The sequence below is a fragment of the Macrotis lagotis genome, chromosome X (assembly GCF_037893015.1).
Source record: "Macrotis lagotis isolate mMagLag1 chromosome X, bilby.v1.9.chrom.fasta, whole genome shotgun sequence".
Classification (NCBI taxonomy): domain Eukaryota; kingdom Metazoa; phylum Chordata; class Mammalia; order Peramelemorphia; family Peramelidae; genus Macrotis; species Macrotis lagotis.
The window spans coordinates 407,098,270-407,118,756 of NC_133666.1; the positions used below are offsets into that span (position 1 = coordinate 407,098,270).

Genomic DNA, 20,487 nt, shown 5'->3' on the forward strand with positions numbered 1-20,487 from the left:
GGTGGGGAGAGGAGGGCATAAAGGGTAGATTGTCATTAAATGTTTATTAAGTGCCTGAAACTATGTGTTTACTATGTGCCAGGCACTATGCTAAGCTTTGGCAGTTCAAAAAGAGGCAAAAGACAGCCCTGCCTTAAAGGAGTTTACATTTTAATGGTGGAGGACAGGCCAACAAATTCAAAGAAAGGTATATTCAGGACAAATAGGAAATAATTAACAGAAGAGAGGTTGGGGAAAAGTTTCTGTAAAAGTTGGGATTGTAGTTGGGACACAGAGGAAGCCAGGGAAGTAGTAGACAAAGTTGAGGAGGGGAAGTGTTCTGGGGACGGAGGACAGTCAGAAAATTACCTGGAGCTAAGAGATGCAGTCTCTTATATGTGAAACTGGTAGATATATCACAGGATCTACAAGAACATGGCAGGGAGTAAGAAGACAGGAAAGAGGCGGGGACTAGGTTAGGAAGGGCTTTGGATGCCAAACTGATGCTCGAGGTGACAGGATGCTGTTGCTTTGAGTTACTTCAATAGTATCTGACTTTTGGAATTCCTTTTGAAATTTTCTTGGCAAAGATACTAAGGCAAATACAAATAGCATTAAGTGATTTGCCCAGTTGTCTCACAACTAATAAGTATCTGAGACCAGCTTTGATCTCAGGAAGATGAGACTCTCTAACTTCATTCTATCCATTGCACCCCCTAGCTGCCCACAGCAGAGAGCCACTGGAATTTATGTAACAGGGAACATTACTTCATCATATTTGTGCTTTAGAAAAATCACTTTGGTGACTGATCGGAAGATGTATTGAAGCTTGAAAGCCTACAAGAAGAAAGGGACAAAGTCTTTATTTTTAAAACCTAGGGATAGTTGGAAGTAGTTTTAGAGTTAGTTGAAAGAATCATAAGAGTCCTTGAAACTAAAATTAGAGGTCACTGGGAACAGTGCAGGAAAACAAATGGGTTAGGAAAAACTCTATAAATTAAAATTATAGAAAGTGATATTAAGTTAAAAAAACCCTCAGCTATCCATGTTCATGAAGTCAGAAATTCACTCATCCATCACTTTTATAACACCTTTCCTTCTCTCTGATACTCCTTTCCATGAATTCCACTACCTCTATTCCTTAGTTCTTTCCCAGCTTGAGTCATCACTCCTGGCACTGAGTTTGCCCAGTGTAGCCTTAATTACCTTTGCCATAATGCTGCTGAACAAAGCTGGAGACAATATTGAAACATGCTAAGTCCCCTATAAATTTCCATTATATAATCTCAATTGGGCCCCTTAACTGTAGTAAGGCAATCCTTTTACACTTCCCTAATTGGGTCATTCTTTCCTCCTCCCCCAATTTTCTAACCCTTCTGATCCTTTCTCAAACATCTCATGCCTTCTCTTACTACCATCTCACCTGAGATGCATATTACAATGGAAAAAATGAAGCTGTGGGCTGGAATTCCCTCTCCTCTCTTCCTTATTACTAAGTTGCATTCTATTACAATTTAATCCCATTCTTGCTTCATAAGAAGAGGTGGAGACAAATCACTGCCCCACATGTCAGTCCTTCAAATCCTTGGAGACAAGTATCATGTTCCTCCTGAGTATCTTCCTTTCTCCTAGCCCTGTTTCTTCAGCTGGACCTCATATGACATGAACTCAAACTCTTCAATATCCTGACTACCTTCCTGCCCTCACTCATACTCTCCCTCTTAGTCTCTCTTTTTCTCTCTCCCTCTCCCTTTCTTGCCCCCCCCTTCTCCCCTTCTCCCTCTTTTCCTTTCCCTCTCTTCTTTCCTTCCCCTGACTTCTCAGTGCCCTTACACTGTCACGTGCAGAACACCATAGTAAAGATTAGGTTAAATTAGGGTAGATTTTTGACAGATAGGAGGTTGTGGTAGGTGCAGGTGAAGGAAGACTTCATATGAAGTAGGAAGGTAACATTATTTTGGATATTGAAAATTGGATGAGAACTCACTGTTGAAGAGGACAATCTAAGCGTAGGAAATAGCCTGTGTGTAAAGGTGCAAATGCTGAGATTGGCTTTTGGACAACTGAATGAAAATAGTTTAACTGGAGTTTTAAGTGGGATATGAATGACAAGGTGAGGGGTGGCTAGGTGGCGCAATGGATAGAGCACTGGCCCTGGAGTCAGGAGTACCTGAGTTCAAATCTGGCCTTACACACCTAATAATTACCTAGCCCCGTGGCCACTTAGCTCCATTTACCTTGCAAAAAACAAACAAAAAAAAAAAGAATGACAAGGCGAGGTTGGTGTTAGACAAGACCTTGACTGTGAATCAGAGAGGTTTTCAGTTAGGAGAGGAGTAACTTCTCACCAGATCTTGTGATAAAGAAGATTAGTGTGGCAAGGAATTTGGGGAATGGAAGAAAGGTAGGTTTCAAAGCCTATTCTAATTCTGTGATTCTTTGATTTTTATATAATGGTTTTCCATAATGGAAGTCATTTGAAATTTCTCAAGTTAACTTTTCCATTTCAAGATTACTTTCTCTTCCCTTCCCTCCCCTCCCCTCTTCCCTCCCTCCAATATAATAGTGACCAAGAAAGATGATTAAAAGATCTATGAGTTCTACAAATGTGGAAGGTATATGAAAGACCTTTGAAATATAGATGGAATCTCTAATTAATTGAAGTGGTAGTGGACCAGGTGGGGTATGTTGTTCTATGGAGTAGAAACCAAGCCAGACTGCTGATGGGGAAAGTGGAGACAACTTAAAAGGTCAGATTCCAGTCCTTTGTAAAGGAAGGTTTTGGGAGGAGCTTATTATATTACTTCATCCTCCAGCTCTTTTGTTATAGAGAGAAGGCAAATGAGTCAGTTGAGGTGTTGAACATCAAGAATTGAGACAATCATCATGTTGATGAAATATCTGGTGAATATCTGGTGATCCTGGATGGGACATGATTTTCCCAAACCAAGCAGATCTGCTTAAACTGTAGAGTTACCAAATAGACATTTATTTCATATCAAGAGTGATTATATCTAGGCTTATAGAATTTAAAATTAGATTACCTAAAGTACTCTAACTCCTATTTTCATATGAAGAATCTGAAGCCCAGAGAGGTTGAATGATTTTCTTACTGTTCATAAAGTTAGAGAGCATACTTATCTACTACTAGAATCCAGATCTTAACTCTTTGTAGTTTTATTATACCCTTACCTCTGTATCTCATGATACCATGATCTACCAAAATCAGATTACCTGCTTATTTCTAGAAGTTAAAAACATTCCACAAAACTTCTAAGTAAACTCTGAGATGAAATTTTCATATAGATTTTTGTAATGACTCTAGTAATTTGGTAGAGTAAAAATTCTTCTGGAGGTTTCAATGAGGATGAATTTATGAATTATCCAATAGATAGGATAACTTTAGGAAATAGTCTATGCTTGGTTCTATGTGCCAACTTTTATAGCAAAAATGAAATGATCGATATTGTTAAAATTGAAATATTTTATATATAGTGGATGTGAGTCAGAGGACCTATGATCAAATCCTAGTATGTCTTTTTTATTTCCTACCCTTTTCCCTTTATACAAGTCAAGTAAACTCTGGTCCATATTTTCTTTGTTTCTTAAATGAAAGAATTGAATGAAATGATGTTTGTTGATTCCTTCTAGTGATAAACTGCATTTAATCTGAGATCCTGTGACCTTTAATTCTTGGTCCTATGAAGTAGAAGAAAAATTCCTGGATAGTACATTTCCAATTTGGAATAGAGTTCAACATATTTAGAGAAGATTTAGAAACCACATCCATCCTTCCTCTCTCCATGAGTTCAGCGTTTACTGTATTCCCAATGTACTGTATTTCCCAATCCACCATCTTGTCCTCATCTGTGTTTGAGGACGAATCACTGTCTCAGGAGAGACTTTGACTGCTCTCCTGCCTATGCTCTGGTTGGGGTTGATCACAGGCACTCCCTGGACAAATCTGGTGTGTGGACACATGCTAAGTCCATTCCGTTTCATGAACCTGAAGCACCAATTGTGTCCTCCTTTGAAATCAGTAACTTCTTTTTCATCAGCAATTCTTCTTGCCTCCTGCTGAACCATCTTTGTGGACACAGGAATTCCAATGGCCCTTTGTTCTTCAATCCCTATCTTCATTTCCCCCTCTAGATCAGGTCATTTGACTGACTTGGCTCTCATGACTTTCTTCTATCATGATGTTTTCATTAGGGTTTCTTATTCCTGTAGCCAGTCTCAGATTGTTTTCTCAGTTTTTTAAGCAGCATGATTTCCATTCACTTTTGCAAACTGGATCACTTTGAACTTGAATTAAGCGCTATATGAAAATCTTTTTGAGCCATTTCTGGGCAGAATGTGGCAAAATGTAACCTAATATACTGGTAACAAATGTGAAACATAGCAAAGACAGCAAGCATGGAAGAAGTGGGAAATGCAGGTAAAAAAAAATCTACAACCACTGAATAAGACGCTCCCAGCTTTTAGACCCAAAATTTTTCAAAAAAGGGTAAATCTTATACATGGGGAAATATGATAGTACAGTCTTTCTTCTCTATCTCCTGTCCTCATAGAGGGAGGCTTCAAAATAAGTTTAACTATTAGAGCAAAAGATTGAGGGAACAAAATTTAGAAAATATGTAGTTCACCTATAACCATTGAAATATAATTATTTTAGAATGTTCTGTTTAGAAATAATTAAATTAATTGTGACTTAATAACTGAACTAACATTTTGACTCCATTTATCATGTGTTTAAGAGAGAATTCTACATACTTTTAATTTTAAGTGAACTAAAACTGAAATAAATAATTCTTAATTTTTAGGGTTTTAGGACTTGATGTAAAGACTTTAGTGCTTTCTTTTCTGCTTTGGAATCAATGCCTGTTGAGTTATGTGGGAAATAGTATAATTTCAATGTCTCTCCTGTAACTGGCCCATTGAATGGCAGTACAGTGATGAGAAATGAATACACATAAACATAAACATTACCACCATTAGTAGCTTTTTTTATTTCTATGATGCTCATGCAGGATATACATAATTCAGACTTGTAGATAGATACCAGTAACCTGGGTCAAATCAGTGATTTGAATTTGAAAACTCTGTGTATTACTTGCATGAATTTTTTATATTAATATTTGTCAAAATAGAAACATTTATTAGTAAGTCAAATGAGTAATTCAGTCAGAACTATGGAAACTCTGGAGAACCGTCTTTGTGGATATCTGATGTGCCATATAAACTCATAATTGAGCTCTCAATAAGAGAAGTGATAGAAAAGTGCAAAGTATTGTTAACACAGCTGATCCTGTAGTAAGTCAGTGTGTGAAAATAAGTCTGGGGATAAACTGCTCTTACATGTGAATTATATTAATCTTTTGTAGTATATGTAAGCTATTTAGTAATTTACCTTTTCTTGGGTATTAATTATTTAAAGATTTGTTATCACAGAATTCTTTATGTACCAGTGTAACTACTTTAGTTAAAAACCCTTCTAATCTTGAGTTGGAAGGGATATTAGAGATTATAACCTGATAGAGATAGATACCTATGACCTATACAGAATTGTTCTTAAAGTAAACTCTTCATATTGGATTGATCAGTAATAATTTATTTAGTACTTAGTATGTTTTAGAAACTTAGTAGCACTAGAAAAAGGCAATCCTTCCATACTGTTTTAGGAAGTTGCTTGCAGTCAGAGCTTGCTTTGTCCCAATCTTGGGGAGAGCCTCCAGGTAGCTCTCCTCCCTTCTTTACAGCCACTCATGCTGCCTGAGGTATTGTAACCTAGGTATGAATCCCTTTGGAAAATGATAATCTACTTGACTTTAATCCTCATTAATGAACAAACTTTCACCCTGTCATACCTTTACCACCCTAAGAATTCTTAACCATTGGCTGCTGTCCAAACCTTGTTTGCTGGGCCCCACTCTTTCCTTATTCCCATCACCCTTAAATTGCCCTTCTTACCATGTCTCACTTTAAAGCCACCTACCCCTTGCCCTGTGTTTTCTGGAGTTTCCTAGGTCACAAACTAACCTTATTTTAAGCATTTTCCTTTCTCTCTCCCTTATCTTCTGGCATTCACTGAACTGTGGCTTCCTTCTGATGACACAGCTTTCTTGGATATCCTTTATAGCACTGGTTGCACTTTTATTCATTCACCTGGATTCCCTGGACATGGTTGAGCAATATTCTCCTCTTGCTACTTCTAGACTCCTCCTCTACTACTATCTTTAAACTCTCCTTCTTTGAGAGGTTTTTTTTTAAATCATGGAATCAAGATTCTATTTTAGAGACCTCCAGGACACAAGTCCTTTGCTTCTTCCCTCTATGAGTTCCTGTCCTCATACAAGGAGACTTGAATATACATATTAATATTCTTTCAAATACCTAACCTTCCAATTCCTTGATTTAGTCCTTTCCCAAGGCCTACTCTAATCTCCCCCCATGAATTTCAGTAGTTCTCTCTTACTTTTGTGGATCAAATATATAAAATCCTATTTGACTATTAGTCATTTACAACCTGTTCTCTTCATAGTTTTGTAGACTTTATGTCTTTTCTGTGAACTCAATTCAGTTCAATTCCATCAGCATGCATGTTGCTGGTACCCAAAACTTTCCCCCCATCCCTTATACTAGCTGTCTCCTCTACCTTGAATACCTTATTTGCTTATCTCCACCTCTGATTTTTTCTATAAAGATTCAGGTAACATAGCAACTTTTAGAGGAGATCTTTTTGGATCTCTCTCCTGCTCAAATCTTTCATTTTGAGATTATTATCTGTCTGCTCTCTATATATTGTTTATACCTTGTTGTTTACATCTATTAGAATGTAAGTTCTTGAAGGAAGGGACTATTTTTGATTTTCTAATGGTATTCACCATGCCTTGTACAAGGGAAGTTCTTGATTCTGATTATGACGAGGCAAAGCCAGCATAGTGAAGTACAGCTGAGCTTTCTTTCACAAAACTACCGCAGACAGATTTAGAAAATGTACTAGATCAATTTCTGATGGAGAAATCCAGAAAGAAATCACAATGAGTCATTTGTCCAGTTGGCATGGGGTAACAGATGTCTGTTTACCTTGAGAATGGGATCAGGCCAGGAGCATGTCTATGAACAACACTCCAGTGTCCAGGAAGAGGTTGTGCATTAGAGCAAAAGAGAAGGTCTTAGATCAATGAGGAAACAGGATTCCATGAAGAAACAGGAACTTAGAGGTCCATTAACTAGTTCTGGTTCATGGATTTAAAGTGGACTGAGATGTCCTGCCCTGGTGGGGTGGTGTATTACCAGTTAGGGAGGCCCTTGGTGGTGTATCAGGAAAGGAGAAGTTCAGTAGCCAGCCACAGATCCCAAGGGGAAAAGCATGGTATCTCTTCTGACATCTTGCTCAGTTTGCAGAAGTAAAACCAGGACTAATCATACCCTAGACCAAAGAGTATCAAACCTACAATCCTGTCATTTGAAATCAACAATATTTTTTCAGTGGACTTTCAGGGGCTTCTGGCAGCAACAGCCTTCTTTTGCTTAGCCTCAAACCCAGGTCAGGAACTAGCAGAACTCGGTTCAGAGAGTACAGTGATTAGACTTTGCCCTGGATCATATCACAGTGGGAGCACTCGAAGTTTGCAGGTTCTTAGCCTATCCCTGAGATCCTTGGAATTCACAGCACTAAGTGCCCCAGAGAAAGCAGCAACAGAATCAGCCCAGACCTTTGCTCCAAGGCTCTGCCTTGATTCAGTCAGCTCTCACATGAGGTCCTTAGTCAGGAAGTAGAATGAACAAACTAACAAACAAGAATACCAGCATGAAAGAGCAATTTTCGCTGCAAGGAAATTCAAGACATAAAACCAGAAAAATGGAATTACTACCAATTTTAAGAGTTTGGAGTCTAAAAATCTACAAAGTCACAGAAGAAAACACAACTTGGACACAAACTGAACTAATCTGCCTAGAAGGAGTTGAAACAAGAATTTAAAAAAGTTAAAAATTATTGTTATAATTAGAATGAGAGTGTTTGAAAAAGTATGGAAAAGGAAAAATGAGAGCTTTGGAAGAAAGATTTGGAAAGGGAATAAATAACTTGACACAAGAGTTACAAAACTTTACCTAAGCAACAAACTTCTTGAAAATTAGAAAAGACCAAAGAGATAGAAACTAGTGACTCCATGAAGTCAACAAAAATTAAAAGCAAAAGAGTGGAAATTAAGGTATCTCATAGCAAAAACAAGTGTCCTGCAAAACAGGAGAAAAAAATTTAATTGGTGGTTACCCTATTGCCATGATCAGAGAGAGAGAGAAACAGAGACAGAGACAGAGAGACAGAGACAGAGATCAAGTACTTCTAAACATTCCTGATGAAAAGACCAGAGATGTGAAAAATCTTTGAAGTCCAGTTACAAGAGGGAAAAGAAACTTTAAAAAGGTTAAGTATAAATCGATGATGATAAAGTGCTAAATAAGAATGGTGAGGCAGTGGATAGAGCACTGACCCTGGAGTCTGGAGTACCTGAGTTTAAGTCTGGCCTCAGACACTTAATAATTACCTAGCGGAGTGGCCTTGGGCAAGCCACTTAACCCAATTTGCCTTGCAAAAACCTTAAAAAAAAGAATAAGCTACTTAGTACATTTAAATATGAGATGCACTCTATCATTACCATCTTAGTTTATAGAAACCCAATTAGACACAGCCTGGAGTGGTTTTTGTCATGGTTAATGATCTTAAGAGAAGAATAGAAAGAGAGAGAGAGGGATACAAGAAGGTAGGAGGATGAAAAGCAGAATCTTGACCAATTAAAACAAAATTTTTTAAAATTCACAACATGAGATGAAGTATTATGCTCAAGGGACAGAAAATAGACTTGGTTTTTTTTTTTTTTTTTTTAACCACCATGTCTTCCATTAGGTTTCACACTCTGGATTGTTTGATTAGATTGGATCTTCAAGATAGATAGCCCTGTTCTCCAACTCTTTCATACTGAGTCCCCCTTTACTTACCTTTTGAATAATGTACATACCCTTTCAGCTAGATGACACTGTTGGTAGAGTGTTGGCCCTGCCTTAGTTCAAATTCAGCCTGAGACACTAACCTTGGACAAGTTACTTAACCCTGATTGCCTCTCACCCAGGCCTATCCTATATCCATCCTGAGCCATATCTGACCCCTGGACCCTAGCTGGCTCTGGAAAAGAAAGTGAAGCTGGTGACTTAGCAAAACACTTTGCCTCACTCCTATCCAATTCATCCTACCTGATAAATCATGATCTTCTTTGAGAATGATGGACAAACACATTCACCATCACTACCCTTTCAGAGTCATTCCCCTTTATGGTTCCCATCATACCAATTTCTCTTTTTAAATAAAGCTGTTTTTTTTTTTTTGGACTTCTAAAAGAATGTGTGCAGTCAGGAAAGGAAAGTAATAATTTGTGCTCAAATCCTGTTTTTTCCTTCTCTAATCCTTCTCCTACTATAACCACCCTAGTTCAGGACCCTATCTCTTATGTCTTAAACTTAGAACATTGTGTCTCTGACTGGTTTACTTATCACAGTAATTCAATTCAACACATAGGAGAGAAACATATCCTTGGGGTTAATTCCCTTTTATTGGAGGTCATAGTTGTGATGGTAACTTTATTTTATTTTCACAAGGCATTGGGGTTAAGTGACTTGCCCAAGGTCACATAACTAGATAATTGTTAAGTGTCTGAGGTCAGATTTGAACTTGGGTCCTCCTGACTTCAGGGCCAGTGCTCTATATATTGTTGCCACCTAACTGCCCCAATGGCACATTCCAAGAATGTTCCTAGTTCTATAAAATATAAAATACTAACAAGGGACAAATCACCATAGTCTGGTTCTGACTACCTTCCTCTCGTATTACTTTCCTTCATGAATTCCAAGTTCCATCCAAACTGAGATTACTAAATGTCCTTTGTTTTTATGTTTCTTATTCTTGATGGGTGCTTTGCCATTTCTGCTATGGCTCCCTCTCCCCTCCTTCCCTTCCTAATCTATTATTGAAGTTTCTTGAGTTATTGAAAGCACAATAAAAACTTTGTCACCTTTCTCTAGGTGACAATTCTCTCTTCTTCAGTATTCTATTATGCAGTACTCTTGGTGTGCCATTGGTAGACCAGTGAATTATTCCAACTGTTTCTGAAAGCAGTTTAGTACTATACCCAGAAAGTCACAAAATTGTATCTTGGAGTTAGCAAGAATAGCTGTTAAGTCTGTAATTCAAAGAAATTAAAGGAAGAAGAAAAAACAGTCTATATGTACATGCAAAAAATGTAGTTTTTTCATGGAAGCCAAAATTTAGAAATTTTTAAGTATTCTATTGGGGAATGACTAAAGAAATTGGAATAAATAGATATAATGAAATATTATACAAGGGAAATGTTGAAATTGACAATTTTAGAAAAAAAACTTGGAAGACCTTTATGAGCTGATAAAGAGGAAAGTGAGCAGAATTAGGAGAATGATCTTTACATTGAAAACTTTATAGAAAATACTTTTGAAAGATTTTAGAATTCTGATCAGTGCAATAAGAAATCAAGAGTCCAAAAAAACCAACATGAAATATTTTTTCTCACTTTCATAAAGTGAGGTGATGAACTTAAATGTAGAAACATTTTCAGAAATGGTTTACTTGGCAATTTATTTTGCCAGATTGTATTAATGTTTTGAGGGATAAAAAAAATATAAACTGTCCCATGAACTTTGAATTTTTGCCATGCCCCTTGCCCCCATACCAATTCCACATTTTTTCTTCAAGAGCAAATAGTATATTTTCATAATAATTATTTTCTATACTGCAATTTTAATCAAACTGGCCACCCAGACTTTAAGATTGCTCTCTCTCAAAGTCAATCTTCTTCTATCCCTTTTCTTGCCATTGACTGCCTATCAGCCCTCTTTCCATGACCCATACTTCCACCAGATACTCTTGCTTTCCTTAGGGATTTGTTTTATTTATATTTCAAAAATTTTTCCATAATAGGAAGAGAGTTGGACATATTAAATAAAAGTAACTTTTTATTGGAAAATTTAAAGAAAAAAGAAGGCACTGGGGCAAAAAAAAGTCACTTGATCATTTCATTAAAAATTTAACCAATGGGGGTGGCTAGGCGGCGCAGTGGATAGAGCACTGGCCTCGGGAGTCAGGAGTACCTGAGTTCAAATCCGGCCTCAGGCATTTAATAATTACCTAGCCATGTGTCCTTGTGCAAGCCACTTAACCCCATTGCCTTACAAAAAAAAAACTAACTAAAAAAAAATTAACCAATAACAATATAAGTTGCAAACCTCAACCCCCCTCCTGCTTTTTGATGTGCTCTCTAATGTGGAATTAATGTCACAGTTTTCTATTTGTGTTCAGTACCCTTTAGTTAAGTTAAACTGTATGTGTTTATGGGGAGGGGGGTAAGGGGACTACTACTAAAATTTTCCCTAAACATCTTTTGGCTTCTTAATACCCCAGGGAATTCATTTAAGAGGTGGTGAGATGTAAGAGGAAGATGTAAGGCATTTCCTGCAACTTGCCTACATTTTAGTACAGTGAACTGAGAAGAACAGATGGTTTCTTAAGTGCTTTTTATTTAATCAGTAATTTGGTTTTTTAAAACTGATACACCACTACTTCATTAATACATTCCATTCATTTTTCATTTTCACATTACAAAGTTACCTATATCACTGTTTTCTGTCTTGTTTATATAGGAGGCTTGAAATGTATCAAAGTACTGAAGATTACACACCAACAACTGGTAGAACCGATCTGACTACTTATTTGAATCTTGGTAAGTTATCTATAACTTTATATTTAGTTTTCATTTCTATAAGTCTGCCACCTTTCATGGATAATTTAAAACTGGGAAATAAAAGTAGAACTGGTTCCAATCTGGGAGTAACAAATTGTAATTTTTCTCTTAATTGTTTTTTGTTTTTCTGCAAGGCAATGGGGTTAATTGACTTGCCCAAAGTCATGCACAATTATGAAGTTTCTGAGGTAGAATTTGAACCCAGGTCCTTCAGACTCCAGGACCAATGCTGTATCCACTGCACCACTTAGCTGCCTTTTTCCTCCTTTTTTTTTAGTTGAAACTTAAATACTTCTAGCTGATTGGCAAGTCAATAATTAGTCAAAAGGAAATTTTTTATAATCAGTTTTATTATTTAAAGTTAGTGTGTAAGTAAAGAAAATTCTTCTAGTTGCTTTTATCTAGTATCATGGAATATATAAGATTTGATTTATTAACAGATACTATTAACAAAGAGCATTCTATTTTTACCCTCTTTACTGGCAATTATAAATTGAAGTTGTGGCTGAAAGGGTTCTGTAGACTTAAGAGTTAATGTTAGCTCAAGATTGGAAGACTTATGACTTTATCAAACAGTGATCTTAAGTCCTATCTTAAGTCCATTCATGAGAAAGCATAATTTTTAGATTAGTTGATTAAGGACTTAAGGTATTTTGTATGAGATAAAGAATACTAGTAATTTGGGGTTTTTTTTCCCCTTGGTTTTTGCATGGCATTGGGGTTTAAGTGATTTGCCCAAGGTCACACAGCTAAGTAAGTACTGTATTTCTCCATGTATAAGATGCTCCCATATATAAGATGAACCCTAATTTGGGGACCAAAATTTGAAAAAACTATTGCACAAAGTTACTGAACTCAAGTTTTAGTCATCATAAAATTCATACAACTCCTTATCACTGTCAAAACTCCCATCCATTAGCTTGTCCTCATCTGTGTTTGATGACAAATCACTGTCTCAGGAGAGGTTCTGACTGCTCTCCTGCCTATGCTCTGGTCTGGGGTTGACCACAAGCACTCCCTGGGCAAATCTGGTGTGTGGACACATGCTAAGTCCATTCCGTTTCATGAACCTGAAGCACCAATTGTGTCCTCCTTTGAAATTAGTAGCTTCTTTTTCATCAGCAGTTCTTCTTGCCTCCTGCTGAACCATCTTTGTGGACACAGGAATTCCAATGGCCCTTTGCTCTTCAATCCCTATCTTCATTTCCCTCTCTAGATCAGGTCATTTGACTGACTTGGCTCTCATGACTTCCTTCTATCATGATGTTTTCATTATGGTTTCTTATTCCTGTAGCCAGTTTCAGATTTCTCATTTGGAGGAGGACCAAACTTACTATTTTCAGCAGCATGATTTCCATTCACTTTTGCAAACTGGATCACTTTGAACATGAATTAAGCGCTATATGAAAATCTTTTCTGAGCCATTTCTGGGCAGAACGTGGCAAAATGTTACCTAACATACCGGTAACGAATGTGAAACAAAGCAAAGACAACAAGCATGGAAAAAGTGGGAAATGCAGGTAAAAAAAAAATCTACAACCACTGAATAAGATGCTCCCAGATTTTAGACCCCAAATTTTTCGAAAAAGGGTGAGTCTTATGTGTGGGGAAATACAGTATTAAGTGAGGTAGCATTTGAACTCAGGTCTTACTGACTTCAGGACTGGAACTCTATCCACTACCACAGGTAAAATAGAGTTACATTAAAGGACTAGAACATTAAACAGACATGTTAAGTTTATACGATTATATATGTATATGCATATATATATATGTATTTCTGAAATTTACTTTCAAACATAGAACTATTTATAATTTACAATATTTGAAAAAGATCTCTTTTAAGAAACTGTGTTTTATGGGCACTGGCCCTGGAGTGAGGAGGACCTGAGTTCAAATCCAGTCTCAGACAGTTAATAATTACCTGGCTGTGTGACCTTGGGCAAGTTACTTAACCCCACTGCCTTGCAAAAAAGAAAAAAGAAACTGCCTCTTATGCTATGTAAAACATATACTTTATGTGTTATTGAAGCATCAGTGATTTTAAAACTCTGTATTTGTTTAATTAATTACTTGAGTAACAATTGACATTTCTCTAGTACTTTTAAAGTTTTAAGGCACTTTATTGAAACGATTTTAACAGAGGCTCCTAAGTGTCCTCTGAGGTCACCATTCTAGATATTCATATTCCTCAGTGAACTGAAGTAGATATGACTGTTGCAAATAATTTTTCTTGGAACTCTTTATAATACTTAGAAAGCTTCTGACATTTTCTGGATTAAACCATGAATATCCACCTTTAGTATGGTTTTTTTAATATTTTTTGAGTGTAGAGATTTTATTTGAAAACAGCATCACACAAGTTAAGTTTCTGAGTAGTTAAAGGACCAGAATGAAACCTAAGTCATCAAAGAATTAAACTGGGTAAAGAATCAAAAATCCATTTAAGAAATATTTAATCAGTACTTTTTATATGTTTATTAAAGGATTTTAATTGTCTCTCTTCATTTTATCTTGTTATTTTTAGTTATTATCATCTTATTTATTAGACTTTTTTAGCATAATAAAGCCTCCTTTGTGTTAAATTTTTCTTTAGGATGCCTTTCACTATTCAATATTTTTTTCCCTCCCTTTGCTAAAGAATGTTATGTTTTAATCCTTTTATTAAAAGTTTCATTTTTGATAATTTGTGGCAGTTATTAACATACTTTTATGTTCACATACTTTTATGAATTGAGCAAATTGGAAGTGAAGTATTACAAGTCAGTAGAATGACAATTGAATTGTGAGCAGAGGATCTAGTCATGGTAACTTAGTGATTAAAATAAATAGCTCACCAGATTGAAGCCACCATTTTGTCTGGTCTCTGGGGTGGCATCTGTGTCCATTTCAACTTGGGGCTAAATTCCATATTTATTCCACTCTAAACTGTAAATGTGGCATAGCTAATTGGCCCAAAATTTGTGCATGAAGATTAGCCTCAGGCTTATCTTACTTAATTTAAAAAAAGTTGGTATAAAGATTTTCTGACATTTCATTTGCTTAGAAAATAAAAGAATAGTTCTTTTTTTTTGCCTAATTTATTTAACTTAGCTTTTATAAGCCTAGTGATAATGAGGTTTTTTTAATGTCCAATAAGTGTGTTTGCTTTTTTAAGTCAAAGATGTAATTACTATTGAAAATATGTAAAGGGGGTGCCTAGGTGGCACATTGGATAGAGCACTGGCCCTGAAGTCAGAAGTACCTGAGTTCAAATCTGGCCTCAGACACTTAATAATTACCTAGCTTGCGGCCATGGGCAAGCCACTTAACCCCATTGCCTTGTAAAAACTAAAAAAAAATATGTAAAGAAAAAATTATTTGCTGTACATTGAAAATTGGAAAGTTCTTTGTATTTACATGCAAGACAATCTGTCCTACACCAATAATTTAGCATTAAAAGTTTTTCAGAAGATTGGCTTTGATGATGATAAATTGATGATGATGATGATGATGATGAAAAGGTAGGATTTTTTAATGTAAATCAAATGAGATAAAATGCAGTGATATGTATGCACATCATCCTTTGACTGGGAGTTTGAGGAAAGGATGGTTTGTGAGATTTGAACCCAAATTACTTTACTTACAAATTTCCCATATACTTTGTTGATTAGTGAGAGCCGTGTGTATGAAAAGGTGTGATACATTTGGAGTTTTATGAGTAACCCTTAAAAAAAAAGATTTGGGGCAGCTAGGTGACGCAGTAAATAGAACACCAGCCCTGGAGTGAGGAGGTTCTGAGTTCAAATGTGATCTCAGACTCGTATTCATTACGTGTGTGACCTTGGGCAAGTCACTTAACCCCACTGCCTTGCAAAAAAAAAAAACCCGAATAAAAAGATCAAACTAAAGCATATAGTCTAAAAATGTGTTTAGTCAAATGTCTTTTGGTTATTTTTTCCTGCAGAGCAATGAGAAAGATTTGGTAATGTATAGTAACAAATATTAGTTGAGTAATTTCAAATTGAATAGTTATTTTTCATACTGCTGTTGTATGCTTTTCTACCCAATAAATTTCCGTCTTTGGGAATACTTAATTTCAAGGCACTTACTTAATGGCATACTTAATATCAAGGACTAAAGAAACATTAAAATCTGTGGAATGACAGCCAGTTCATCTTTTATACCCTAAATAACCAGGTAATTAAGACTGATTTTAATGAGTTTTGAAAATTAATGTTTAAAATTCTTTTAAACATTCATTTCATTCCTTTCTTTTCTTATAGTGGTGTTGAAAAAAGCACAATGTATCAGCATTTTTACTTCAGGAAGCATTGTTTGTGGAAAATCTTTTTTATCTTTCTGTCTCTATATAATTTAGATTGATGGCATGATGCCTTCTATGCTTCCAAAGCAGAGAAATATTAGATGGTTCAAAAACAGCTAAGCTTGAAGGTTATCAGTAAGGATTATTCATTTTCATGAATGCTTGCCTTGAGTTCTCTTAGGAGATCCAGAGATATATTTGATTACAATTTTGACAATAAATGGTTATCGATTAAATACTGGGGTCTGGCAATAACTTTAATGATACCTAAGAGCAAAAGTGTCATACTGGGTGGAAAAGAAGGTAATCAGATTAAAATAAAATTGAGAATGTTTAACAAAATAAATAAAAATCAAGCAGAGCATAGATAATAATTTGTGGCTTTTACTTTCAACTAATGCCAACATATTGCCTTTCTTCTTTTATTAAAAGTTTAATTTCATTTTTCTATTTTTTAATAGAAGGTTATAATAAAGTAAAAAATAAAATCCAAGCAAAGATATTTAAACCTTTCTTCCTTTTGTATTGGAGGTGACCTTAGATTCTTGACACTATGATGGAAGAGTGTAAACTCTGAAAGTTTCTGTCATAGTGAGATGACTAAGTATCATTCCAACTATAGAAGAAAGTATGAGAGACCAAAGAATTGTAGATTACATAGAAGCCTAAAGTCAGTCAACAAACATTTTATTTGGTGCTTAGCATGTAGTGGGTTCACTATGTAGAGTGTTAAAAAAAAACACCTTTTGTCAAGGAACTCACAGTTTAATGGGGGGGGGGTGAGACAACTCTTCGAGCAGTTGTTGACAAATGAGCTATGCATAGAGAATACATTGGAGAGAATCAACAGGGGGAAGGCACTAGAAGGCACTAGGGCTGACTAAAGCCTTCCTGTAGATGGGATTTTAGCTGGAACTCGAAGAAACACAGGTAAGCCAGGCATCAGAGATTAGGAAGAGAATAGGAGTATTCTGAAATATTCCCTGAGTCAGGAAAAGGTGTGTCTTATTTTAGGAACAGTAAAAAGACTAATGTCACTTAATTGAAGAAGTAAATTAAGGGTGTCAGGTTATAAAAGACTTTAACTATGCTTTAGAAGTGTAATTTTTTTACAGTTAGTAGTGGGGAGATACTATGAGAAAGAAGATCAGTTGGTGTATTATTGAAATAGTCCAGAAGTGAGGGCCCTCCATCAGGGTAGTGTTAGTGTTAGAGGAGAGAAAGGGGAATGTAGGAGAGATGCTACATAAGTTAAATGGATAAATTGAATATAGATAGGCGAGGGAGAGGAGCTGAGGGTGGCATTTGGTTGGAGGGACTGGGAATAGCATGAGGGAAGTTAAAAAGAGGGAGGTTTGGGGGATAAAAGATAAGATTTTTGGACACATTGAATTTAGGATGTCTATTGGGGCATCATATTTGAGATATTGTCAATTGGAGCTGTGAGTCTAGAGATAACTTAGGCTGGATAACAGGTTTGAGAATCTTCATTTCATAGAAGATAATTGGATCTATAATGATCTGATAAGATCACTTACTCTAGAATCTTCCAGGTTTCTGCAGTAGTTTTGTTTGACCATTGGTTTCTTTTTCTTGCTGAGAATTTTATGCCTTCCATCTTAAACTTCTGGCTAAAGTAGCTTCTATTGACAGATTGTCATTTCTTTATCATTTCATTTTTCTCCAATCATACAACCCAAGTTGCCTTCTTTCTAATTGATCTTTCTGCCTCATAGGTCCCCACTCCATTCCATCTTTCCTGTAGCTACCAAAGTGATTTTCCCGCAATGCAGGTTCACACTATAAAACCTTTCTATGAACTATTCAATCTGATATAGACTCTGCTGCCTGGCATTTGAAGCTTTTTATAACCTGACTCCTTACCTTTCCAGTCTTCTTAAAATGCAATCCCTTCACATTACAGTGACTTTTACTTGTACCAGTGGACTGTTCAGCTCTCATTTCTTTGCTTCTACATTAAACCTAGATTGGTTTTCCTCCTCTTTAGCTACACTGATTTTCTTCAAAGTTCAACTCAGTAGGTCTATCTGTTACTGCTGCTTTCCACTTTGAGATTTCTTCCTATTTGTTCTGTAGGTAACTTGTATGTACTGAGAAATTTACATATTCTCCATGTTAGAATGTGAGCTCATTGCAGAGACTGTTACTAAACTTTCCTTGAATCCCTAGTTATATAGCACAATTCAGGGCACAAAGTTACCACTAATTCTTTATGACAGCAATCAATTTATTCTGTAGTTTCTTCCATTAATTAAAGAATTTAGGAAGCAGGATCAAGTGAATATATGTAAAGTACTTGGTTTAACTTAAAGTGTTGGAGATATCAATTTTTATTATGATATGGCACATTGAATCTTTGATCTCATTGATGGGGGTATTCTCCCTTTGCTAGTTACTGAATATTAGTGATGTGGATATTCTTATCAGTAGTACAGATTATAACCCATCGGTGCTAGTTTATCTTCTGAAATTCTTGTTGGTGTCCTCCCATATATTTTCTATAGTGTTTTCACTCAATGTGTAGCAGAATTTCCTCAAATTTTCCTGATGTGAAGGTCCCAGTGAAGCATGACTTATCCTATTAATTATCCCTTATTCATTTTTCCTTATTTTATTTGATGACATCTTTTAAGCTGCTTTTCTTTAATAATTCCTTTTGTTTTGTAATGTGTTATAGCTGCTTATAACCATCACTGTACCTATATTCTTAGGGAATTAGTAGATCATGATTCTCAAAATGGGGAGGAGTGTGGTACAGGGGAAGTGCTAGATTTTTGAAGTCAGAGCAAAGGGATTCAAATCCTATTTTGTATTAGTTGCTACCTTTTGGACTCTGGCCAGGTGATTTCAACTCTGTAGCCTCAGTTTCTTCATCTCTCAAATCAAAGGATCGGAGTAGATGATCTCTGAGCCCCATTCCAGCTCTAAATATATGATATATGATAGTCTTAAAAGTATGAATTTGTTTTCCTCAGGTAGATTAGGGACATTAAAAAAAACTTTGCATTTTTTCAAAGGCCATCTAACTTGCTTTTCTTCTGTTTGATTGTGAGTTCACCTCTTTGTCTGACTATTGTTTCTCTTTCTTTCTGTCCATATACTTATACATATTTTATGGTTCGATATGCCCCCAAATTGTTGAGTTCTATGGGCACATATTGCCTCAAGTATTTCAATAGTTTCTTAATTTGTCTCACATCTCCTGTCTGTCTTTTGAACTTGTATTTCTAAAGGGCAGATCTGACTGACTCCCCAGCAACTTCTAGGATTAAATACAAAACCTTTTTGTCATTTAAGTCTCTTTACTGTCTGGTTTGAGTCTTACCTTTCCAGGTTTATTGTGTCCAGCTAAAATTGGCTTTCTTTTCCTCCTACTCTCACAGGACAGTCTATCTTCTGACTTTGTAGCTTTCTAGGGATAGTCCTCATGCTTGGAATGTACTCCTACCTGACCTCTCCCTTTTTTTCCAGATGCCTTTTGTGTATTTTCTCCCCCCAGTAAAAGTGTAAGCCGGGACTATCTTTTTGTTATTTGTATTTCCAGGGCTTAGGCCTGTACTTAGCATATAGTATGCACCAGTAAATGTTTACTATTACTGAATGATTATAAATGGTTACAAAACAGGAATTATATATTTTTAATCATTCAAGCAATTGTGCACAATTTGAGGGGAGGTAATAGGTTATAAGAGCTAGTATTTTGTTATTGTGCTCAACTTAGAAATGTTTATACATTCTTTTCTAGAATAGTTTTTTTGGGGGGCAGCTAGGTGGCACAGTGGATAGAGCACTAGCCTTGGAGTCAGGAGTACCTGGACTCAAATCCGGCCTCAGACACTTAATAATTACCTAGCTGTGTGGCCTTGGGCAATACACTTAACCCCACTGCCTAGCTATGTAGCCTTGGGCAAGCCACTTAACCCCATTTGCCTTGCAAAAAAAAAAACCCTTAAAAAAAACAAGAATAGTTTTTTTTGGCATGTAAAATAATCTTTTTTACATTCTTAGACTGGCTCCAAATGAAGTAGTCCTTGATTTAAAACTGGAGACCTAATTAAATGATAGTATTTAGAAAAATGGAGGACAAGACAAAGCTTGCCAATTCTTCCTGTTACTTAAGTAACAAAAATACTTAACATGAGAAATAGATTTTTTTCCCCCTGTTTACTGGTTGATTACTGTTCAAAAATAAAGACCACTTTTATTGAAGAGAGTTTAGGAATACAGTAGCGTGCTAGAACCAAGGATCCCAGATCCCTGACAAGCACTATATATGAGCTTAGAGATTCAATACTTTACAATAGAATGAATTTTTTTAAATGATCTGACCCAACCCAGGGGATGTCATGTGTT

At 36.0% G+C, this 20,487-nt stretch overlaps 1 protein-coding gene across 10 annotated transcripts in view; it reads left to right on the forward strand.

Annotated features, from left to right (window-relative positions):
- NCOA2 (nuclear receptor coactivator 2) overlaps positions 1-20,487 on the forward strand; it is a 361,814-nt gene that overhangs the window by 64,306 nt on the left and 277,021 nt on the right. For all 10 annotated transcript variants that reach the window (XM_074207060.1, XM_074207059.1, XM_074207058.1 and 7 more), the window contains one exon: positions 11,707-11,786. The gene's annotated coding sequence lies outside the window, so the exon portion shown is untranslated. The remainder of the gene's footprint in view (positions 1-11,706; positions 11,787-20,487) is intronic.